Below are 24,078 nucleotides of genomic sequence, written 5' to 3' on the forward strand. Positions count from 1 at the left end.
AGGAGTCAATGACTACGGTTCTGCTTCCCACAGCGCGGCTGACAGGCCACCTGCGACAGAGGCGAGTCTCAATGCAGTAGAACTTTCATCCACGCCTGGTGAACAGAGCTGCGTTGGATCTTCGACTAGGACACAGGACCGGTTTGCATCGACGACTTCGTCTCCGCATTCGTCCGAAAAGTCCCCCGATTCGTCTCCAGAGAGGTCAAGATCGCCTCGGAAAACCAGGAAACGTCGCAAAAAACGGTTAGCACACCAGGCTGCTGAAAGCTTATCCCCGGCTCTGCGGGATAGGTTAAGGAGCATTCAGGAACAGACAACGATCGAAGACAATGGCCGGAGGGAACCTGAGGTCGGAAGCATAACATCGAATCTACGGAAATCAACTGAGGACGATGTCCGGGACAAAGGAGCACCAGGCCTCGAATTTTCAGACCATCAGGACGTAACTAATTCCCAACGTAGACATTCTACCCAAAATAGTCGTTCTGAATGGGCAGAAGATACAGAGACAAAAACGCCACATATATCTGCGAACAATGATATGGAATGTTAACCGAAACGTCTCAAGCTCAAGACTACACTTTGAGCCCACGAATGGCACGTGAATTCGGCATACAAATGCCTACTCGCCGCAAAGTCAAGTAAACAATAACAGCTCGTGCTCATGGATCAAACGTATCACGTTATGACTGTCAATATTAACAAGATCCAGAGTGCAACTAAAATTGCTGCCCTCAGGGACTTCATATATCAGTCCGATACCGATATTGCGCTTTTACAAGAAGTATGTTTTCAAAATTTGTATGTTCCGGGATTTACTGCAATTCTAAATGTCGCCTCAGAAAGCGCTTGCGGCACCGCTGTCCTGGTCAAGGAAGGTATTGCAATCACAGATGTAACCATGTTGGAATCGGGGCGGGGAATCAGTTTTAAGATTTTCAGCGTTACGATTTTAAATGTTTATGTACCTTCGGGTAGCAATGGTCGAAAAGAACGAGCCAATTTTTTTAAAAATGATCTAGTGTATTTACTAAAAGAAAATCCCGTTGATGTAATAGTCGGAGGTGACTGGAATTGTGTCCTACACAGGAAAGACCAAACGCCAAATTTCAATTTCTCCCCAGAACTAGACAGTCTTGTGAAAACAATGAAATGGCAGGACGCTTGGGAGGTCAAATACCCCGTGTCTGTCCAGTACACATATTTTAGCACTAAAGCGCAAAGTAGGATCGACCGCATATACGTAAGTTCAAATTTCGCTAGCAAAATCAGTGGCGTCGAACGCATACCAACTTTCTTTTCAGACCATCTAGCACTAAGGTGCAGCATTGGACTTCCTAAACAGAAGACATACTGGGGCCGTCCTTTTTGGAAATTAAATATCGCCATGCTTCGAGATAACGCCCCAACCGAGCAGTTAGAAGCTTCTTGGCAACTTTCACTCCGACAAAGCCACAAATACCGGTCAACGATAGATTGGTGGACTTCATGCGCCAAAACGAAACTTAGATCTACTCTAATTTCTTACAGTAGGGAAAGGGCACTTTGGTCTCGGCGCACTGTTGAATTCTATTATACTTGTCTGCGAGACCTTTATGATATGCCAATGTCCGAGACTGTCAGAACGAGTATAAAACAGGTCAAGGCCGAACTTATTAGTCTTAAACGCAAACAGCTGGAAGGAATGACAATAAAATCACGAGTTCAAACCACAGTGGAAGACGAACACGCTTCACTCTATCATCTACTCCAGCACGAAAAAAATCGTCGAAGAAATTTTATTCAGTTATTGCTCTCTGACGATCAAAGTATTTTAAATCAACAAAAAGATATTTTAAACGAGGCTCATAGGTATTATAATCAATTATACAGTGATCACCAGTATAACCCAGATCATGGACAGGAACTGCTCCGAAACTGTGATATGGAACAAATAGTAACTGAAGAACAAAACAGGAGTCTCACGGTTGAAATCCTGTCTGAAGACATTTTAGAAGTAATCAACAGCTCACCTGTTAAAAAATCACCTGGGCCCGACGGTTTACCCTTAGAATTTTATTCCAAATATTGGCATATTATCAGGAATAAATTCACACAAGTCGTCAACGAAATCTTGGGTGGAGGGCACATACCTGACAAAATGAAAGAATGTGTCACTGTTTTACTTCCTAAAGGAAACAATTCGGATGTCAAACAGCTCAACAAAATGAGACCGATATCTTTAATGAACTCTGATTATAAAATTATTGCCAGGGTAGTCAAAAACAGACTCCGACCGGTGTTTAATACAGTAATTGGTCCCCATCAAACGTGTCTCCCGGGTCGGAATATTTTTAAAACAGTCTGCGAATACAGGGACATAATCAGTATCTTCTCAACGACATTGACAAAGGCTGGTCTCGTTTTTATCGACTTTTCTCAAGCCTTTGATAGGGTAAACCACGAATATTTATTTACCACAATGATGCATATAGGTTTTAACGACAACTTTTTAATTGTCTTAAAAAATCTATTGCAAGGCATGAAAACCAAAATTTTAATAAATGGACACTATACTAAAGATGTCGAAATAGCAAACGGTGTCCCGCAGGGAAGTCCTTTATCAATGATGCTATTTGTGGTAGCACTGGAACCTTTGCTGAAACGATTCAACACGGAATTAGAAGGCATCTCAATTTCAGGGGTCAGTAACGCTACCAACGCTTACGCCGACGACGTCGGAGTCATCGTCAGAAGTAATGACGACGTATTAAGACTGAGAGAGATTGTTCGCCTCTACTGCTCCGCAACGGGAGCGCAAATCAACGATATGAAAAGCTCCTTTCTAAATCTCCACGGCTTCAGGAACACTGCCCTCGAATGGGCCAGGTCTGTAGACCATCACACTGCGTTAGGTGTGAGGTTCTACCGATGCCCCCTGCAAACAACAACATTCAACTGGAAGAAGGTCTTACATAGTATTCGAGGTACTTTAATACTGAACCGACTTAGAGACTTGAACATTATCCAGAGGGTGCAATTAATCAACTGCGCTGTCCTTTCGAAAGCAGTATATGTAGGTCAAATACTGCCAATACATAAAACGATATCAAAAACCATCATGAGCTTCATCTGCAAGTATGTTTGGAGAGGTGAGATATTTAAAGTGGCAGCCAGTACTATAACATTAAAACCGAGAGAAGGAGGCCTCGGACTGACCGATATTCGCCGCAAAACTACGGCTCTTTATATCAAGCGTACACTTCAGCTTTTAGAAGACCGCCACACTAATTTATCATCGAAACTTTTCCAAATACTTAAACCGGAGAGTATGGAACCACCTATTAACATAAGTAAAATATCTTACAAATTGCAGCACATCAGATTCTACTATTTAGAACTCAGTTATCTGCACTGCATTGTCGCGGATAAGACCAAAAGAAACTGCAGTTTCATAATGGATTGCCTTACTACAAAGGAAAACCGAAACAGAATGGAATCAAAATATCCCACCCGAAACTGGCAAAATATATGGAAGAATATAAACAATAAAGTACTGTCCACCAATGTGCGTGGAGCCTGGTACAAGGTTGTCAATAATACCGTTGCCACAATTGAAAGATTACAGTCTATAGGATTGAGTGACACAAATCACTGTCCACATTGTAATGTGATAGACACCCTACAGCATCGTCTAATATGCAACGGCTACCAGGTCATTTGGGACAGAGTCCGCCAACAGGTGGCGTTTATCAATAGGAACGACGGCAGACACCTTACTGTCGACATTCTCGTCAACCCTGAAAGCGTTGCTTTCCCTATTCAGAAGAATAATGTTACCCTATGGATACTGGGGAACTATGTCAATTATGTCATTAATAAACTCGGCCTGCCCGAAGTACTGGACTATGAGCAACATGTATTAATGGAATATTATAAAATATGTAGACAACGAAACAACAAGACATTGTATGGTAACATGCTAAAAATACTATTTGAAAAACAAGGCATCGGATGCAGTACGCAATGACGAATCTCGGAGAAAATATCGAAGATTGCAATGCCAAAGTAGGGGATTGCTGCTAAGGGCGAAGTACGGAGGGGACTTCGTGGGCCCCAGGGCCGCTACGGTAGCCGTGAAGGCCTTAGCAGAACCCTGACAAGGCCTTGCATTCTATGCCTGAATCCGCTAGCAAGAGCAATGATTCAATAGAGATAACTATAAGGAAATCATTAAGCATATATACACATTCCATATAAATGCTATACTATCTACAAAAGATGATATCTATTTTTTCTTTCATATTATTATTTTTTTTTTTTTTTCAAAAACGTTTAATATCGTTAGCTGTTTAACTCATTCTCATCTTGCGAATCTCAAGGGCTAAAAGGAAGACGCCATCGCAGAGGCGAAATCAGTTATATATATATATATAAAAAAACATTTCAACTAAATAAGCGCAGAAGCTAGCCGAAGAAGGCACAAAAAGGTGAGCGTCTGGATGGGCTGTGTGGGGAGAAGGGAGGCCAAAAAAAAAAAAAAAAAAAAAAAAAAAAAAAAAAAAAAATTAAAAACAGTGGTTAAAAAAAATGGATAAGGCGTCGGACTTCGGATCCGAAGATTGCAGGTTCGAATCCTGTCACGGTCGAGTTTTTCCTGTTCTGCAAAAGATGCATGCTGTTTTACTGTGTTGTTTGAGTATTGCAAAACTAGTTGAAAGTAGATGCTGTCCGCTTCCTGGCTGCAAAACCGGCGTCTACCTGAAGCACAAGACAAGGGAGATCTGTAGCGAAATTTTCGGCACAGTGCCGTTCAGGAGAGTTTTTGTTGCAACTACTGCATCTGATTCAGGACCCAAGGGCTACGCCACAGGCGTCTGCGCACAGTCGAGCATGTGTGTTGAATAATGGTGCTGATAGCCACGTATCATTTCAAGCAGATTTGATGCCTTTCGGAGACAATTTTTCATTAAATAGGATTGTAGCTGATTTGTGGCAGCAGGAAATAAGTTGTAGTCAAAAGAATCTTCAATAGATGGTCGCAGGTCAAATCAGTATTGTATGGCTCGTAACCCTTGTGTACAGCCCGGCTAGCTCAGTCGGTGGAGCATGAGACTCTTAATCTCAGGGTCGTGGGTTCGAGCCCCACGCTGGGCGGCGCAAAATTTTGTGTCTTCGCGGATCCAACATGCGCCCCTCTCGTGAGCCTTGCGTGATGAACGTAACTGGTTACGACGATGCCTAGCTTCGGATGAATATCAGAGGAACGGTATTTGAAGCTGAAAGTAACTCTGAAATGAAATAAATTTGTTTTGGAATTTAATTTGTACTTCGATATGGTGTGAGATGTGTAGGAAAGCAGCAGCTGTGCTAACGAAATGCAAATAATGGTCGCTCATGCGGTGCGTTTCGAGCTGAAGGGCTCCGATTCACTAGTCTGTAAGAACAAAGTACCCGAAAAGCGCGCTAGGAGGCGCCTCCTTAGCTCAGTGGCAGAGCGCTGGTCTAGTAAACCAGAGGTCGTGAGTTCGATCCTCACAGGAGGCAAATGAATTTTGTAACAGCCCCTCCCACCGTGGCCCTTTCGAAAAAAGCGGTCAAGGATAAAAAAAATTATGAATGGGTGCGGTATTTAAGAAATGCTCTCGCAAATGAATAGTTGAATGGTGCTATTAAAGTGGGCACCAGACACTGCTGCTTTTGGAAGTCTCCGTAGAATGCCGACGTGAAATACTTAGTTCTTGTGATGTATTTTCTACCCCTGATAAAGACCCTCGCGATTATCGTCGTCGTCGTCGTCGTCGTCGTCGTCGGCGGCGCTTTGGTAATAGCGACAACTCGCCATTGTATCACATAGGGTGAGGTACCTTCCGCAAGCGACTGAGATGGCACTAAGCGATTGTTGTTTGAGTATTGCAAAACTAGTTGAAAGTAGCTGCTGTCCGCTTCCTGGCTGCAAAACCGGCGTCTACCTGAAGCACAAGCAACACAAGGGTGATCTGTAGCGAAATTTTCGGCACAGTGCCGTTCAGGAGAGTTTTCGTTGCAACTACTGCATCTGATTCAGGACCCAAAGGGCTACGCCACAGGCGTCTGCGCACAGTCGAGCATGTGTGTTGAATAATTGTGCTGATAGCCATGTATCATTTCAAGCTGAAAGGAACTCTGAAATGAAATAAATTTGTTTTGGAATTTAATTTGTACATCGATATGGTGTGAGATGTGTAGGAAAGCAGCAGCTGTGCTAACGAAATGCAAATAATGGTCGCTCATGCGGTGCGTTTCGAGCTGAAGGGCTCCGATTCACTAGTCTGTAAGAACAAAGTACCCGAAAAGCGCGCTAGGAGGCGCCTCCTTAGCTCAGTGGCAGAGCGCTGGTCTAGTAAACCAGAGGTCGTGAGTGCGATCCTCAAGGGAGGCAAATGAATTTTGTAACAGCCCCTCCCACAGTGGCCCTTTCGAAAAAAGCGGTCAAGGATAAAAAAAATTATGAATGGGTGCGGTATTTAAGAAATGCTCTCGCAAATGAATAGTGTGAATGGTGCTATTAAAGTGGGCACCAGACACTGCTGCTTTTGGCAGTCTCCGGAGAATGCCGACGTGAAATACTTAGTTCTTGTGATGTATTTTCTACCCCTGATAAAGACCCTGGCGATTATCGTCGTCGTCGGCGGCGGCGCTTTGGTAATAGCGACAACTCGCCATTGTATCACATAGGGTGAGGTACCTTCCGCAAGCGACTGAGATGGCACTAAGCGATTGAAGCTGATTTGCCACCTCTTGTTTGATCAGCGTCATAAGGGCTTGAATGTAACTTGCGATGGGACACAGCAAGAAGTAGCGTCGCACTTTTAGTACTAAAATTTGAGATGGAGAACTGGGTCAAAGATGGGAAATTCATTCCGCCAAGTGTACAAATGGTGAAAATGAGATGTGTGTGGGGAAGCATATTGCGCCAGTGACCGTGTGGCCTAATGGATAAGGCGTCGGACTTCGGATCCGAAGATTGCAGGTTCGAATCCTGTCACGGTCGAGTTTATCCTGTTCTGCAAGAGATGCATGCTGTTTTACTGTGTTGTTTGAGTATTGCAAAACTAGTTGAAAGTAGCTGCTGTCCGCTTCCTGGCTGCAAAACCGGCGTCTACCTGAAGCACACGCAACACAAGGGTGATCTGTAGCGAAATTTTCGGCACAGTGCCGTTCAGGAGAGTTTTTGTTGCAACTACTGCATCTGATTCAGGAGCCAAGGGCTACGCCACAGGCGTCTGCGCACAGTCGAGCATGTGTGTTGAATAATGGTGCTGATAGCCACGTATCATTTCAAGCAGATTTGATGCCTTTCGGAGACAATTTTTCATTAAATAGGATTGTAGCTGATTTGTGGCAGCAGGAAATAAGTTGTAGTCAAAAGAATCTTCAATAGATGGTCGCAGGTCAAATCAGTATTGTATGGCTCGTAACCCTTGTGTACAGCCCGGCTAGCTCAGTCGGTGGAGCATGAGACTCTTAATCTCAGGTCGTGGGTTCGAGCCCCACGCTGGGCGGCTCAAAATTTTGTGTCTTCGCGGATCCAACATGCGCCCCTCTCGTGAGCCTTGCGTGATGAACGTAACTGGTTACGACGATGCCTAGCTTCGGATGAATATCAGAGGAACGGTATTTGAAGCTGAAAGTAACTCTGAAATGAAATAAATTTGTTTTGGAATTTAATTTGTACATCGATATGGTGTGAGATGTGTAGGAAAGCAGCAGCTGTGCTAACGAAATGCAAATAATGGTCGCTCATGCAGTGCGTTTCGAGCTGAAGGGCTCCGATTCACTAGTCTGTAAGAACAAAGTACCCGAAAAGCGCGCTAGGAGGCGCCTCCTTAGCTCAGTGGCAGAGCGCTGGTCTAGTAAACCAGAGGTCGTGAGTGCGATCCTCACAGGAGGCAAATGAATTTTGTAACAGCCCCTCCCACAGTGGCCCTTTCGAAAAAAGCGGTCAAGAAAAAAAAAAATTATGAATGGGTGCGGTATTTAAGAAATGCTCTCGCAAATGAATAGTGTGAATGGTGCTATTAAAGTGGGCACCAGACACTGCTGCTTTTCATCATCTCCGGCGGTACACCGAAAGGTTACCGCCCTTCGATAGTGCACTTCGCGCTAATCGAAGTGTTAGGGGTTCCAGGTGCCAGCCAGCCAGCCAGCCAGCCAGCCCGCAGCAGTAGCAGCAGCAGCAGCAGCAGTTCGCAGCCAGCCAGCCAGCCAGCCAGCCAGCCAGCCAGCCAGCCAGCCAGCCAGCCAGCCAGCCAGCCAGCCTGCCAGCCCTCCGGTGGCAGCAGCAGTCCAGCCAGCAGCAGCAGCAGCAGCAGCAGCAGCAGCAGCAGCCGCCGCCGCCGCCGCCGCCGCCCCGGCCCCGTCCGCGGCAGCAGCGTCCCTGCCTCTCGCCGTCGCCGCCGCCGTCGCCGCCGTCGACGTCCGTCCGCCGCCGTCGACGTCCGTCCGCCGCCGTCGACGTCCGTCCGCCGTCCGTCCGCCGTCCGTCCGCCGTCCGTCGTCTCCCAGTGTGTGTCCTGTCCTTTTAGTGCTGTGTTTTTTCTTTCTTCTCCTTGTCGTCATGTCCGCCCCCACCACCACCGTCACTACTACCACCACCGCCATCGTGTATACGTCCCCTTCCGCCGCCTCCACCACAATCACTTGGTGTGCCCAGTCCCACCCCCCTCCTTCCATCCCTCCCCTCCTCTCTATCCCTTCGCCCTCGCTATTTGTCGCCCCCTCTCCCGCTTCCTCCTCTCGTTCTGATCCCTTCCCCCCACTCCCCCAGCCTGTCACTGCAGCTCCGGCTAGGGTGGTGGCCCGTCGGGCCACTGCCCACGCCCAGCTCTCCCCGTCGCCATCGCCATCGCCATCGCCACCGCCGTCATCATCATCATCGTCGCCATCGCCATCACTGCCACATTCGCCTGCACCGTCACAGTCACTTCCTCCGGCGCCGACTGCTGCGTCCGTGCCGGGACCTGTCCCTTCCCACCACCTCCCCATCGTTCCCGTCCCTCCTGTCACCACCCGCCCGTCTGCCGCTGTCAAACGCCCTAGTGGCGCCTCCACTTCCTCTACTCCTAAAAAGGCTCCACCCCGCCCCCCATCCCCACCCCAAAATGCCATGGACGTCTCCCCACCAGGCCCCGCTCCCTCCTCCTCCTCCTCCTCCCCACCCGGTCTCTACAAATATCTCCTGTCCCGTCCCGATCCTTCCTTCCTCGAGGCCCGGAATCTCTCCCTCCTCCTCCGCCAACATTTCCCAGGCGCCCCCATCTCTCTCCTTACTCCCAGACGGGATTCTGTTCTTATCTCCTCCCCCAGCCCGACCCTCCATACTGACATCCTCTCCCGCCTCCCCATCACCCGTTTTGGTCCTCACGCCTCCCTCACCCCTGCTCCCTCCCCATCTCCTACCCGCCAACCCCAACCCCCGCGTCGCCCGCCGACCCTCACCGCCGTGATCACTCGGCTTAGTCCGTCGATCACGGAGGAGGAGGTGCTGGCGGAGCTGAAGGCCCATCCCACCCTGGAGGTGCGGGCGGTCCGCCGCATCTTCAACGCAACCGGCCCCACCCGCCTTATGCGGGTTTTTTCTGAGGACGCCCCCTCCATTGACCGTCTCCTGAAGGAGGGTGCCCTCCTCTTCAATCAGCGGTACAAGGTCGACCCCTCCCGTTCCCCCCCTCAATCCCTGCGCTGCCAGAGATGTCTGCGCTACAATGCACATCCAACAGCAGAGTGCCGCGAGGCCCCAACCTGCCCGCATTGTCGGCAAGCGCACTTCCTCCGGCAGTGCCCCAACCTCCAATCCCCTCCTTCCTGTAATACCTGCAGCCTCCCCCACCCCACCTACTCCCAAAAGTGTAAAGCCCGACCCCCTCCCGCCACTCCTGAACTCACCGTCCCTGTCCGTCCCCTGGACGCCCCCACCCCTCCTGGCAATTCCCTTCGTCCCCCCCCCACTGCTGAGGACATCATCAGGTTCCTCACCATTGTCCTCCAAAACGTCCATCCCTTTCAGCGCCCCCACACCTTACAACAGATCTCCCTCGCCGCCCGTTCCATCTTCCACCTTCAAATGTACGCCACCTTTTCCAATAACCAGGCCCATTTCACCTTCTCCCGCCTTGACACCCTCGTATAAGTCCTTATCATGGCGCGACAGCATCGTATCCTTTTCAACAATATCCGCTCCCTTCCCGCCAACAAGAACCTCTTCCTGCACACCCTTGCTACCCACCGTGTGGATGCCTTCCTCCTTAATGAAACCTTCCTCCAACCCCACCACTCCATCCACACCTCCCCCTATCTCCTCCACCGCTCCGATAATCCCCTCCCAGTTGCGCGTGGCGGAGTTGCCATTGGCCACCACCGCCAGATCCCCGTTCGGCTCCAACCTCTCCTTCCCGACCCCACCGAACACCTGATCCTTAGTCTCTTCTTCCCCGGCCTTACCATTACCTGTGCCACCATCTATGTCCGCCCCAACGCCCCTCTTCCTTTCGACTTCCTCTCCCACATCGACCGTACCTTCTCCTCCTATGTGATCGCCGCCGACCTCAACATCCATAGTCGCTCCGCTGCCCAGTTACGGCGGTGGCATCGGTTCCTCTCCTCCCTTCAAGGCGACCTCATCCCCATCCCCCAGCACACCCGTCCCGAATCCAACTCCACTCCCGATGTTATTCTCTCCTCCCCCAACCTCCTTGGTCGCATTACGGTGGATGTCCTGGAGCCTATTGGTAGCGACCATCTCCCTGTCCTCCTCACCGTTTCAGACGGCCGTCACCCCCGCCCCGACCCTCGTCATGACCCTCCCCCTAAGTACATCCATGACTATTCCCGTGCTGACTGGAATGCCTACCGGGATACCCTCTCCACTCAGGTCGATAGCCACCCTCTCGCCTACCGCCGTCCCGATGATGTCACCCATGCCGCCTCCTTTCTCCAGCAGACCTTGTCTGAGGCCGTGGAGGCCCACGTCCCTACTGTTGCAATCCACCCCCACCGTCCTACCTTACCACCACAGGCCGTCCTCCTCCTCCGTGAATCCCGTCGTCTCTACCGTGCCTTCCTCCGCACGCGTGACCCGGACACCCTACGACGCCACCGGCAACTACAGCGACACATTCGAAATTTGCTCGCGGCTAAGAAACGCCGGGACTGGCGACAGACATGCACCCGTTTAAATGCTACCCTCCCTGTAAACTCGTCCAAGTTCTGGACCGCCTTCCGTCGCCTTACCGGAACCAAACCCTCCCCTACTATCCTCTTCTCCATGATGATCACCCCTTCCCTGACGCCCTTAGTAAGGCCAATCACTTTGCCTCCTACCTGTCCGATGTGTTTTCCATCCCTGATGATCCCCAGTTCGATTACTCCCTCTTCCCAGATATCCGCGATCGAACTGACACCTCTGTCCCTCCCCTCGCTCCTGGTTTCCAGTACTTGGACAACATTCCACACACAGACCTTAATGCCCCCATCACCACACAGGATCTCATCACTACACTCCGCACCAAACGCAACACCGCTCCTGGTCACGATCGTGTCACCTACCGTCACCTTCGTGAAGCTCCTGTCTCTTTTCTCTCCACCCTGGCCAGGCTCTACAATGTAGTCCTGTCCACTGGTTACTACCCCGACCTGTGGAAAACCTCCCGTATCCTCATGTTCCTCAAACCTGGCAAACCGCCGTCCGCCGTTTCCTCCTACCGTCCCATCAGCCTTACCTCGGTCTTCAGCAAGGTCCTGGAATCTATCCTCACCCGCCGCATCCACCAGCATCTCCGCCAGCACCGCCTCCTCCCCGTTACCCAGTGTGGCTTTCGGCCGTCCTTCTCTTCCGACGATCTTCTCCTTCACCTCACTCATCTCCTTTCCGAACAGCTCAATTCCCGTCGCTCCGCAATCTTCCTCTCTCTTGACCTCGAACGCGCATATGACCGCGTATGGCATTCCGGTCTCCTCTTCAAGCTCCAAACCTTCGCCCTTCCCGTTAACTACGTTCGTCTGATCGGCTCCTTTCTCTCCCGCCGTCCTTCCCGTGTCACCATCCATAACACTGATTCCTACACCTTTTTCCCCTCCGCCGGTGTGCCCCAAGGCTCCGTCCTCTCCCCCCTTCTGTACTTGTTGTACACGGCGGACATGCCGCCGCCGTCACCCCCCGTCCACCTTCTCCAGTTTGCCGATGACACCGCCTTCCTTGCCCTTGCCCCCACCCTGCGACGCTCCCAACACCTTCTCCAATCCCATCTTGACCGGTTCACCGCTTGGTGCAACCAGTGGTTGCTCAAGGTCAATCCTTCCAAAACCCAGGCGATCATTGTAGGCAAAACCACTCCCTCCTTCCGCCTCCTTGATTTCTATCTCACCGTTTATGGCCGTCCCATCGCTCTCACCCCCACCCTTAAGTACCTTGGCGTCACCCTCGACCGTCGCCTCTCCTGGACTCCCCATCTCCAGACAATCCAAGCCAAGGCACGTTCCCGACTCCGTCTCCTCAAGCTCCTTTCCGGCCGAACGTGGGGTCTGGACCCCTCCACCATCCTCCACACCTATAAGTCCCTCATCCGCCCTATCCTCTGTTACGCCCATCCCGCCTGGATCTCCGCCCCCCCTTCCTTTTATAAATCCCTCCAAATCCTTGAACGCCATGCTCTCCGCCTTGCCTATCGCATCCGTCTCCCTTCCCCCACGCGGATCCTGTATGACCTTATCCCCTTCCCCCACCTCCTCCTCTTCCTCGAAAGGATACGAATCCTATACACCTCCCGTAAACTCGATCCTCCTCACCCGCTCGTCTCCCCGATCCTCTCCCACCCCCGCCCGCTGCCGCGCCTGTCCTCCCATGTCCCACCTGGTCTCCATCTCTCTACCCTCCATACCCTCTCCCAAGGTGGCTTCCGCCAGCTCCCCCTCCCTGATGATGTCCTCCTCCCCTGCATCTACCCCTCCTATCAACTTTGATCCTTCCCCCCCCTCCTGTGTCCTTTCCTTTTGGCACCCTCCCTCCCCCCCTTTCCCTTCCCTTCTCTTTCCTTTCCCCCTCCCTCCTACCCTCTCCTCCGGGCTTCCCCTCCCCCTTCCTCCCTCCCCCTCTCTCCTTTGCCCATGGCATCTCTGCTCTCCCCTCTCCCATCTCCCCTTCCTCCTCCTCCACCCCCCTCTTGGCAGGTCCCCGGACTCGTACACGCTCAGTGAACATTCGCGCGCCGGAGACCATCGCCACCAGTGTTCAGTGTGTGTGCATCGTTTTGTGTTTCGTGCAGTTCCGACTCAACTGTTCACATGTGCCGTCGCCGTTCGCCGTGTTTTGTGCGCCATGTTTCCAAGTGTTAGTGTTTTTTCGTCCAACGTGAACGGCTTCTTGTCTCTTGTTTTTTTTGTATCTCCATGTTTTTGCCCGCCATCTTTTTTTGTATGTCACCGCTCTATCATGTTTATTGTGCAACTAACGGCTGAAGAGCAGCGTACCATGCTGCTGCCAGCCCACCTGTATAGGTGTTTAAATTACAATAAAGGAAAAAAAAAAAAAAAAAAAAAAAAAAAAAAACTGCTGCTTTTGGCAGTCTCCGGAGAATGCCGACGTGAAATACTTAGGTCTTGTGATGTATTTTCTACCCCTGATAAAGACCCTGGCGATTGTCGTCGTCGTCGTCGTCGTCGTCGTCGGCGGCGCTTTGGTAATAGCGACAACTCGCCATTGTATCACATAGGGTGAGGTACCTTCCGCAAGCGACTGAGATGGCACTAAGCGATTGAAGCTGATTTGCCACCTCTTGTTTGATCAGCGTCATAAGGGCTTGAATGTAACTTGCGATGGGACACAGCAAGAAGTAGCGTCGCACTTTTAGTACTAAAATTTGAGATGGAGAACTGGGTCAAAGATGGGAAATTCATTCCGCCAAGTGTACAAATGGTGAAAATGAGGTGTGTGTGGGGAAGCATATTGCGCCAGTGACCGTGTGACCTAATGGATAAGGCATCGGACTTCGGATCCGAAGATTGCAGGTTCGAATCCTGTCACGGTCGAGTTTTTCCTGTTCTGCAAAAGATGCATGCTGTTTTACTGTGTTGTTTGAGTATTGCAAAACTAGTTGAAAGTAGCTGCTGTCCGCTTCCTGGCTGCAAAACCGGCGTCTACCTGAAGCACAAGCAACACAAGGGTGATCTGTAGCGAAATTTTCGGCACAGTGCCGTTCAGGAGAGTTTTTGTTGGAACTACTGCATCTGATTCAGGACCCAAGGGCTACGCCACAGGCGTCTGCGCACAGTCGAGCATGTGTGTTGAATAATGGTGCTGATAGCCACGTATCATTTCAAGCAGATTTGATGCCTTTCGGAGACAATTTTTCATTAAATAGGATTGTAGCTGATTTGTGCCAGCAGGAAATAAGTTGTAGTCAAAAGAATCTTCAATAGATGGTCGCAGGTCATATCAGTATTGTATGGCTCGTAACGCGTTGCGTGCAGCCCGGCTAGCTCAGTCGGTAGAGCATGAGACTCTTAATCTCAGGGTCGTGAGTTCGAGCCCCACGCTGGGCGGCGCAAAATTTTGTGTCTACGCGGACCCAACATGCGCCCCTCTCGTGAGCCTTGCGTAATGAACGTAACGGGTTACGACAATGCCTAGCTTCGTATGAATATCAGAGGAACGGTATTTGAAGCTGAAAGTGACTCTGAAATGAAATAAATGTGTTGTTTTGGAATTTTAGTTGTACATCGATATAGTGTGAGATGTGTAGGAAAGCAGCAGCTGTGCTAACTAAATGCAAATAATGGTCGCTCATGCGGTGCGTTTCGAGCTGAAGGGCTCCGATTCACTAGTCTGTAAGAACAAAGTACCCGAAAAGGTCGCTAGGAGGCGCCTCCTTAGCCCAGTGGCATTCGAGCCGCAGCCACGGCGCGGGACGGACGTGTGGCGACAGCGCTGGCGCTTTGGTGTCAACAACGGCTGTGTCGCTGGTACAAGGTCTGTTTTGTATCGCTTCTTTCGTTCTTGCGTCTTGTGTAGCAGTTATTTGAAGACAGAATGAATACGGTTAATGTTTTGAGAAAAGATACGATCAAATTTGCATTTGACAGAATCTTTGTGAGACCGAAAGCGTTTGAGATTAAACAGTGGTTTATGGAGAAAGTACAGATTTCTTTTGATGATGTTGTTGGCGTTCATTTATCATTTGTTTCCAATGCTGCCTTTGTTAAATTGCACAGTCCTGACTTATGTTCTTCTATAGTAGATAAATGTGGTGGTGTTATCAAGTTTAATCATTCAGATGGGTCTGTCAGTGATGTTATCGTTTCTCATGCTGGACTTGGTATCAGGACTATTAGAGTCTTTGAGTTGCCCTTCGAGATTCCGGCCGAAGAGATAAATAAAGTTCTTAGGCCATATGGTAGGATTATTTCGAACATTGCAGAGAAATGGTCAGAGTCCTATATGTTTCCGGTCTTGAACGGTGTTCGTCAAATTAAGATAGAGCTTCAGAGGCACATACCTTCATACATCACTGTGTGTGGCTATCGAGCTGTCGTTATATATGACGGACAACCCCGAACTTGCGCTCTCTGTAATTCGACTGAGCACATTAGGAATGAGTGCACTAAGCGGCGTGTTCCACAGCTGCCGGCTGCAGACACTGCACTTTCAGGCCCGGCGGTTAATCTCAAGTTAACCTACGCGGCCGCTGCATACACTCGCGACCCCGTAGTACCGGCCCCCGCAGGGCATGGGGAAGCTCCCTCTGCACACGCGGTACCCGAGAATAACTTAGTACCGAATGTCGGTGCAGCTGTTCGGGAAACGGACGAGCGGCCCTCACTTGCTGCAACAAGTGAGATCTCCATTACGACTGAACGTTTGTCAGGTGTGCAGCAGGAAGTACTGCACACCGCAGAAATTGACATTGCACGGCATTCTTCGACTTTCCAACACGGGGGTCCGACGGCTTCAGATCAGTCAGAAAAGGATACTGCAGGTCCACCAGTCCTACATCCAGAGGTAACTGACGGGCCAACGGAGGCAACGTCGGATGGAGGAGACGTGGGAAAAGCAAATGCGACTGGCCACCACTGTGTGCAGGAAGCAGATTCTGGCAAACCACCTAACGTTAGCGATGCGCTGGTGACGGATCCAAACACAGGGCCTACAAACGACACTGACAACAGAAATTTCGATAAACAGATGGGACAGAAGTCGTCAGAGGATTCCCCCACAACCTCAGCGGGCAAATCTCCAGCCTCGTCTCCTGTGAAATCCCCGAGGAGAAGAAGAAACTCCAAGAAACGGAGATTGGCTCATGAAGCTGCCGAGAGTTTGGCTCCTGCTTTACGAGACAAGCTCCGGTCCATACAGGGGAAAGACAGGGTGTTGGAAGGTTCTGCTCCGGCAAGTGCCAACGAGGGCCCTACAGAACACGGCAGTCTTATGCAGTCTGCAAACGGACGCCAACCATCCCCTAACGAGATCAACACTACGACTGCAGATATCGTAGATGCACCCGCGCTCGATCGCAGTACTTTAGGGACCAAACTGGACTGGGCAGAAGACGGAGACGAATGTACTGATGAAGATATGGAAACAACTTCCCTAAAAGACGAAGACAACTTTTATTAACGGAGTGGGCTTCCCGAATGTTATGTGTCATACGAAGGAAAAATACGAACGACGACAGGGCGGGAGTATTTATTGATCCTTAGTACAACTTCAGCTCGAATTACTCATATATCAGTCTGGAACAAACGTATCACGTGACTACATTAAACATCAATAAAATACAGAATGAACTTAAAGTGGCTGCTCTTAGAGACTTTTTATATCAGTCTGACACAGATATTGCCTTCTTACAAGAAGTTCATGTTAGGGATCTGTATGTAGCTGGGTATAAACAAGTTTTAAATGTAGCTCCTGAGTGTCATTGTGGGACAGCGATCCTTGTCAGGGAAGGGATCGAACTGAAAGATGTATGTCTGTTGGATTCAGGGAGGGGTATTAGATGTACAATTTTTAATACAACTTTTATCAATATCTATGCTCCGTCGGGAAATAATGCTAGGTACGAGAGGGCTAGGTTTTTTAAAAGTGATATTTTACCTTTACTTAAAGACAACCCGAGGGAGGTTCTCATCGGCGGCGATTGGAACTGCGTTTTAAAGGAAAAGGACCAACGTCCAAATTTTAATAAATCCAGCGAACTTGATTGTCTAGTCCACCACATGAAATGGAAAGACGCGTGGGAAATAAAATATCCCACTGCGGTCCGATTTACCTATGTCAGTAGTCGGTCGCAAAGCCGCATTGATAGGATCTATGTTTCCTCGAATTTAGAAGAGAAAGTTACAGCAATTGAAGTCATACCCACTACTTTCTCCGACCACCTAGGCGTAAGATGCAGTGTGAAATTACTGAAGCAGAAGACGTACTGGGGTAGGCCTCTGTGGAAATTAAACATCACCTTGTTGGCAGAGAACTCTCTCGCAGATCTCATAGCAGCGACTTGGCAGGCCTGTCTGAGGCAGCGTTATAAATATAGAACTAATATAGAGTGGTGGATCTCTGTTGCCAAGAAAAAATTACGAGCTACTCTGATAGAGTACAGTAAAGATCGAGCGAGGTGGGTCCGCCATACAATTGAATTCCACTATGCTTGCTTACGCGACCTCTACGAGCAGCCGATGACTCAAGACATTTTCCTACAAATTAACAGAACCAAAGCCAAGCTCCTAGCTCTCAAGAGGTCACAGTTAGAGGGTTTAAAAATCAAATCACACACACCGACTGTTGTCGAAGAGGAAATTACCTCAATATATCACCTAATCCGCCATGCACAACAAAGGAGAAGGAATTTTATTGAGTACCTCCGAGCTGAGGACACGAGCGTCCTGACAGATCAAAAAGCCATTATGAATGAGGTTTTTCGATTTTATGATACCCTTTATGGTGAACGGCCGATTGACGAACCGGTAGTGAGAGACTTCTTATCGACATCTAGCATCGAGAACATAATAACGGAAGAGGATAACCTCTCTATTAGAACGGCAATAACCGAAGAGGACGTATTCGACTTATTGAAGTCGTCACCTTCTCAGAAATCACCGGGCCCTGACGGACTACCTTTAGAGTTTTATAGAACTTACTGGCATATAATAGGTCACACTTTTACTGCCATTGTAAATGAAGTCTTGCAAGGAGAGGTCGTCCCGCCTGAATTTAAACAGTGTATCACGGTGCTTCTTCCGAAAGGTAGGCACACAGAAATAAAGGATATCGGTAAAATGAGACCTATCACCTTAATGAATTCTGACTACAAAATAATAGCGCGGGTCTTCAAAGAGAGTTTACGGCCGGTCTTCGACAAGGCCATTGGGTGTCATCAGACCTGTCTTCCTGGACGCAGCATGTTCAAGACTGTCAGTGAATATAGGGACATAGTCGCAATCTTTTCTAACACCACTGAACTAGGCGGTCTTGCTTTTATAGACTTCGCCAAGGCTTTTGATAGGGTCAACCATCAATAGCTTTTTCAAACCTTGACGTATATGGGATTAACTGCTCCGAATGTGAATATTTTCGCTAACATTTTAACAGGTATCCACACCAAGATATGCCTGAATGGACACTACACTAAGGATATTTTGATCAGAAATGGAGTCCCCCAGGGGAGTCCATTATCCATGATGATGTATGTCGTCGCGCTGGAACCTCTTTTGAAACGTTTAACTGCTGCTTTAGGTGGTATCGCCGTCTCTGGAACGAAGAAAGTTACCAATGCTTACGCTGACGACGTTGGTGTGATAATAAGAAGCAATGCAGACATAATACGTTTAACAGAAAATTTGCAGCTTTACTGCAACGCATCGGGTGCAGTAGTTAATGAGGCGAAGAGTGCTTTTTTACCTCTTAACGGTCTCACGGAAGCTCCGATTGCTTGGGCGAAATGTGTCGACCATCATACAGCCCTGGGTGTCACCTTTTATAGTTGTCCCCTTCGCACAATTGCATCCAACTGGAAAACTATGTTGGACAGGATTCGAGGTGCTCTCATGTTACATCATATGAGAGAGCTCAACATAAAGCAAAAAACTAAACTTGTAAATATTTCTGTTCTCTCTAAGGCTATGTATGTGGGACAAATTTTACCCATCCCTAAACAAATAGCAAAAGCTATTATGTCGACAGTCTGTCGCTACATTTGGCAAGGAGAAATTTTTAGAGTAGCTGCTGCAATGCTTACCTTAAAACCGGACGAAGGAGGACTTGATCTAACGGATATCCAGACGAAAACTACTGTTCTGTTTATAAAGCGGTCCCTGCACCTCATTGAGGACCACCCGACCAGTGTAACGTCACAATTGTTCAACTTTTTTCGACCTGCCAGTTTGAAACCACCTGTCAATATTAGCACGATCAATTATAAATTGAAACATATTAGATTTTACTATTTGGAGATCAGCTACATGGAATCTGTTTTACAAGACATACATCAACGGAACTGCCGCTCAATGGTCGATCGTTTACGATCAAAAGCTACCCAACATAAGCAGGAGACCAAGTTTCCACATCGCAACTGGAAATACATTTGGAGAAATCTCCATAATAAATTCCTTCCTACAGACGTCCAAGTGGCGTGGTATAGGGTAATAAATGATATTGTTAGTACCAATGCGAAATTATATTCCATCGGACTTTGTGACACAAATAAATGTCTACAATGTTCTGCACCTGATACTTTATCCCATCGGTTCCTTTGTAAAGGATATAGAGACATATGGAACGACCTTCGGAAACAGATTTGTTTCATTAAGCGAACTGATGGTCGAGAAATTACATTGGATGCTATATTTTTCCCGGATGAGATTCTCTTTCCTCCACAAAAAAACAATGCAGTACTATGGCTCCTGGGACATTTTATCTACTACGTTGTCAATAAACAAGGACATGACAATATTCCGGAATTTACGGAATTTCTACGAGAACAATATTACAAAGTGTATCGTAAAAAGGATCACAAAAAGAATTTCGGCAATATGTTGAACATTCTTTTCGAGAGACATGGAGTGGGATAACTGAGTACAGTTCCGAGATCAACTTGGAAGAGTGCTAAAGTAGGGGATCGCTGTTGAGGGCGAAGTACGGTGGGGACTTCGAGGGCCCCGAGGCCGCTACGGTAGCCGAGAAGGCCTCAACAGAACCCTGAAAACGCTCCACTTCCAAGTGTCGCATCAGGCGGAAACATGCACGCACTTACTGGTTTTGAAACTCGCCGGACATTAAAAATTTTTGTATATCTATGTACGTATATATATATTTATTATTTTCTTTTCCGTGGGAGGCATTTCTTTAGTTCCAAAAGGGAACACGCCTACAGTGGCCCAGGATGAAGTGGAAACGTACCAGTAGACTTGTACGTCCATTACTACAATTTTATTATTTTACAATGTTTGCAGGAAAACATATTTTGGTTTACTGATTTAACGAAGTAAAAGAAAGACTACAGCGGAGAAGCTAGCCGAAGAAGGCAGAAAAGGTGAGCGTATGGATGGGCTGTATGGGGAGAAGGGAGGCCAAAAAAAAAAAAAAAAAAAAAAGTGGCAGAGCGCTGGTCTAGTAAACCAGAGGTCGTGAGTTCGATCCTCACAGGAGGCAAATGAATTTTGTATCAGCCCCTCCCACCGTGGCCCTTTCGAAAAAAGCGGTCAAGGATTAAAAAATTATGAATGGATGCGGTATTGAAGAAATGCTTTCGCAAATGAATAGTGTGAATGGTGCTATTAAAGTAGGCACCAGAAACTGCTGCTTTTGGCAGTCTCCGGAGAATACCGACGTGAAATACTTAGTTCAAAAAAAAAAAAAAAAAAAAAAAAAAAAAAAAAAAAAAAAAAAAAAAAAAAAAAGTGGCAGAGCGCTGGTCTAGTAAACCAGAGGTCGTGAGTTCGATCCTCACAGGAGGCAAATGAATTTTGTAACAGCCCCTTCCACCGTGGCCCTTTCGAAAAAAGCGGTCAAGGATAAAAAAAAATTATGAATGGGTGCGGTATTTAAGAAATGCTCTCGCAAATGAATAGTGTGAATGGTGCTATTAAAGTGGGCACCAGAATCTGCTGCTTTTGGCAGTCTCCGGAGAATGCCGACGTGAAATACTTAGTTCTTGTGATGTATTTTCTACCCCTGATAAAGACCCTCGCGATTGTCGTCGTCGTCGTCGTCGGCGGCGGCGGCGGCACCGCCGCCGCTTTGGTAATAGCGACAACTCGCCATTGTATCACATAGGGTGAGGTACCTTCTGCAAGCGACTGAGATGGCACTAAGCGATTGAAGCTGATTTGCCACCTCTTGTTTGATCAGCGTCATAAGGGCTTGAATGTAACTTGCGATGGGACACAGCAAGAAGTAGCGTCGTACTTTTAGTACAGAAATTTGAGATGGAGAACTGCGTCAAAGATGGGAAATTCATTCTGCCAAGTGTACAATTGGCGGAAATGAAGTGTGTGTGGAGAAGTATACTGCACCAGTGACCGTGTGGCCTAATGGATAAGGCGTCGGACTTCGGATCCGAAGATTGCAGGTTCGAATCCTGTCACAGTCGAGTTTTTCCTGTTCTGCAAAAGATGCATGCTGTTTTACTGTGTTGTTTGAGTACTCTAAAACTAGTTGGAAGTTGCTGCTGTCCGCTTCCTGGCTGCAAAACCGGCGTCTACCAGAAGCACAAGCAAGACAAGGGTGATCTGTAGCGAAGTTTTCGGCACAGTGCCGTTCAGGAGAGTTTTTGTTGGAACTACTGCATCTGATTCAGGAGCCAAGGGCTACGCCACAGGCGTCTGCGCACTGTCGAGCATGTGTGTTGAATAATGGTGCTGATAGCCACGTATCATTTCAAGCAGATTTGATGCCTTTCGGAGACAATTTTTCATTAAATAGGATTGTAGCTGATTTGTGGCAGCAGGAAATAAGCTGTAGTCAAAAGAATCTTCAATAGATGGTCGCAGGTCAAATCAGTATTGTATGGCTCGTAACGCGTTGCGTGCAGCCCGGCTAGCTCAGTCGGTAGAGCATGAGACTCTTAATCTCAGGGTCGTGAGTTCGAGCCCCACGCTGGGCGGCGCAAAATTTTGTGTCTACGCGGACCCAACATGCGCCCCTCTCGTGAGCCTTGCGTAATGAACGTAACGGGTTACGACGATGCCTAGCTTCGTATGAATATCAGAGGAACGGTATTTGAAGCTGAAAGTGACTCTGAAATGAAATAAATGTGTTGTTTTGGAATTTTAGTTGTACATCGATATAGTGTGAGATGTGTAGGAAAGCAGCAGCTGTGCTAACTAAATGCAAATAATGGTCGCTCATGCGGTGCGTTTCGAGCTGAAGGGCTCCGATTCACTAGTCTGTAAGAACAAAGTACCCGAAAAGGTCGCTAGGAGGCGCCTCCTTAGCTCAGTGGCAGAGCGCTGGTCTAGTAAACCAGAGGTCGTGAGTTCGATCCTCACAGGAGGCAAATGAATTTTGTAACAGCTCCTCCCACCGTGGCCCTTTCGAAAAAAGCGGTCAAGGATAAAAAAAATTATGAATGGCTGCGGTATTTAAGAAATGCTCTCGCAAATGAATAGTGTGAATGGTGCTATTAAAGTGGGCACCAGAATCTGCTGCTTTTGGCAGTCTCCGGAGAATGCCGACGTGAAATACTTAGTTCTTGTGATGTATTTTCTACCCCTGATAAAGACCCTCGCGATTGTCGTCGTCGTCGTCGTCGTCGTCGTCGTCGGCGGCAGCGCCGCCGCCGCTTTGGTAATAGCGACAACTCGCCATTGTATCACATAGGGTGAGGTACCTTCTGCAAGCGACTGAGATGGCACTAAGCGATTGAAGCTGATTTGCCACCTCTTGTTTGATCAGCGTCATAAGGGCTTGAATGTAACTTGCGATGGGACACAGCAAGAAGTAGCGTCGTACTTTTAGTACAGAAATTTGAGATGGAGAACTGCGTCAAAGATGGGAAATTCATTCTGCCAAGTGTACAAATGGCGAAAATGAAGTGTGTGTGGAGAAGTATACTGCACCAGTGACCGTGTGGCCTAATGGATAAGGCGTCGGACTTCGGATCCGAAGATTGCAGGTTCGAATCCTGTCACGGTCGAGTTTTTCCTGTTCTGCAAAAGATGCATGCTGTTTTACTGTGTTGTTTGAGTACTCTAAAACTAGTTGGAAGTTGCTGCTGTCCGCTTCCTGGCTGCAAAACCGGCGTCTACCAGAAGCACAACCAAGACAAGGGTGATCTGTAGCGAACTTTTCGGCACAGTGCCGTTCAGGAGAGTTTTTGTTGGAACTACTGCATCTGATTCAGGAGCCAAGGGCTACGCCACAGGCGTCTGCGCACTGTCGAGCATGTGTGTTGAATAATGGTGCTGATAGCCACGTATCATTTCAAGCAGATTTGATGCCTTTCGGAGACAATTTTTCATTGAATAGGATTGTAGCTGATTTGTGGCAGCAGGAAATAAGCTGTAGTCAAAAGAATCTTCAATAGATGGTCGCAGGTCAAATCAGTATTGCATGGCTCGTAACGCGTTGCGTGCAGCCCGGCTAGCTCAGTCGGTAGAGCATGAGACTCTTAATCGCAGGGTCGTGGGTTCGAGCCCCACGCTGGGCGGCTCAAAATTTTGTGTCTACGCGGATCCAACATGCGCCTCTCTCGTGAGCCTTGCGTAATGAACGTAACGGGTTACGACGATGCCTAGCTTCGTATGAATATCAGAGGAACGGTATTTGAAGCTGAAAGTGACTCTGAAATGAAATAAATGTGTTGTTTTGAAATTTTAGTTGTACATCGATATAGTGTGAGATGTGTAGGAAAGCAGCAGCTGTGCTAACTAAATGCAAATAATGGTCGCTCATGCGGTGCGTTTCGAGCTGAAGGGCTCCGATTCACTAGTCTGTAAGAACAAAGTACCCGAAAAGGTCGCTAGGAGGCGCCTCCTTAGCTCAGTGGCAGAGCGCTGGTCTAGTAAACCAGAGGTCGTGAGTTCGATCCTCACAGGAGGCAAATGAATTTTGTAACAGCTCCTCCCACC

General features: G+C 48.3%; 14 non-coding genes across 14 annotated transcripts; all 14 read left to right on the forward strand.

Moving 5' to 3' along the window:
- The first annotated feature begins 5,066 nt into the window (after nt 1-5,066).
- On the forward strand, nt 5,067-5,139 carry Trnak-cuu (transfer RNA lysine (anticodon CUU)). The gene has a single exon. It is a non-coding gene; the product is annotated as a tRNA-Lys (tRNA).
- A 318-nt stretch (nt 5,140-5,457) lies between these two features.
- On the forward strand, nt 5,458-5,529 carry Trnat-agu (transfer RNA threonine (anticodon AGU)). The gene has a single exon. It is a non-coding gene; the product is annotated as a tRNA-Thr (tRNA).
- Nucleotides 5,530-6,331: 802 nt separating this feature from the next.
- Trnat-agu (transfer RNA threonine (anticodon AGU)) lies at nt 6,332-6,403 on the forward strand. Its single transcript has one exon. It is a non-coding gene; the product is annotated as a tRNA-Thr (tRNA).
- A 539-nt stretch (nt 6,404-6,942) lies between these two features.
- Trnar-ucg (transfer RNA arginine (anticodon UCG)) lies at nt 6,943-7,015 on the forward strand. The gene has a single exon. It is a non-coding gene; the product is annotated as a tRNA-Arg (tRNA).
- A 439-nt stretch (nt 7,016-7,454) lies between these two features.
- Trnak-cuu (transfer RNA lysine (anticodon CUU)) lies at nt 7,455-7,526 on the forward strand. Its single transcript has one exon. It is a non-coding gene; the product is annotated as a tRNA-Lys (tRNA).
- A 318-nt stretch (nt 7,527-7,844) lies between these two features.
- Trnat-agu (transfer RNA threonine (anticodon AGU)) lies at nt 7,845-7,916 on the forward strand. Its single transcript has one exon. It is a non-coding gene; the product is annotated as a tRNA-Thr (tRNA).
- A 6,057-nt stretch (nt 7,917-13,973) lies between these two features.
- Trnar-ucg (transfer RNA arginine (anticodon UCG)) lies at nt 13,974-14,046 on the forward strand. The gene has a single exon. It is a non-coding gene; the product is annotated as a tRNA-Arg (tRNA).
- A 440-nt stretch (nt 14,047-14,486) lies between these two features.
- On the forward strand, nt 14,487-14,559 carry Trnak-cuu (transfer RNA lysine (anticodon CUU)). Its single transcript has one exon. It is a non-coding gene; the product is annotated as a tRNA-Lys (tRNA).
- Nucleotides 14,560-21,526: 6,967 nt separating this feature from the next.
- Trnar-ucg (transfer RNA arginine (anticodon UCG)) lies at nt 21,527-21,599 on the forward strand. The gene has a single exon. It is a non-coding gene; the product is annotated as a tRNA-Arg (tRNA).
- Nucleotides 21,600-22,039: 440 nt separating this feature from the next.
- Nucleotides 22,040-22,112, forward strand: Trnak-cuu (transfer RNA lysine (anticodon CUU)). The gene has a single exon. It is a non-coding gene; the product is annotated as a tRNA-Lys (tRNA).
- Nucleotides 22,113-22,433: 321 nt separating this feature from the next.
- Trnat-agu (transfer RNA threonine (anticodon AGU)) lies at nt 22,434-22,505 on the forward strand. The gene has a single exon. It is a non-coding gene; the product is annotated as a tRNA-Thr (tRNA).
- A 566-nt stretch (nt 22,506-23,071) lies between these two features.
- On the forward strand, nt 23,072-23,144 carry Trnar-ucg (transfer RNA arginine (anticodon UCG)). Its single transcript has one exon. It is a non-coding gene; the product is annotated as a tRNA-Arg (tRNA).
- Nucleotides 23,145-23,584: 440 nt separating this feature from the next.
- Nucleotides 23,585-23,657, forward strand: Trnak-cuu (transfer RNA lysine (anticodon CUU)). Its single transcript has one exon. It is a non-coding gene; the product is annotated as a tRNA-Lys (tRNA).
- Nucleotides 23,658-23,978: 321 nt separating this feature from the next.
- Nucleotides 23,979-24,050, forward strand: Trnat-agu (transfer RNA threonine (anticodon AGU)). The gene has a single exon. It is a non-coding gene; the product is annotated as a tRNA-Thr (tRNA).
- Nucleotides 24,051-24,078: the final 28 nt, after the last annotated feature.

The sequence above is a fragment of the Schistocerca cancellata genome, unplaced genomic scaffold (genome assembly GCF_023864275.1).
Source record: "Schistocerca cancellata isolate TAMUIC-IGC-003103 unplaced genomic scaffold, iqSchCanc2.1 HiC_scaffold_1111, whole genome shotgun sequence".
NCBI lineage: Eukaryota > Metazoa > Arthropoda > Insecta > Orthoptera > Acrididae > Schistocerca > Schistocerca cancellata.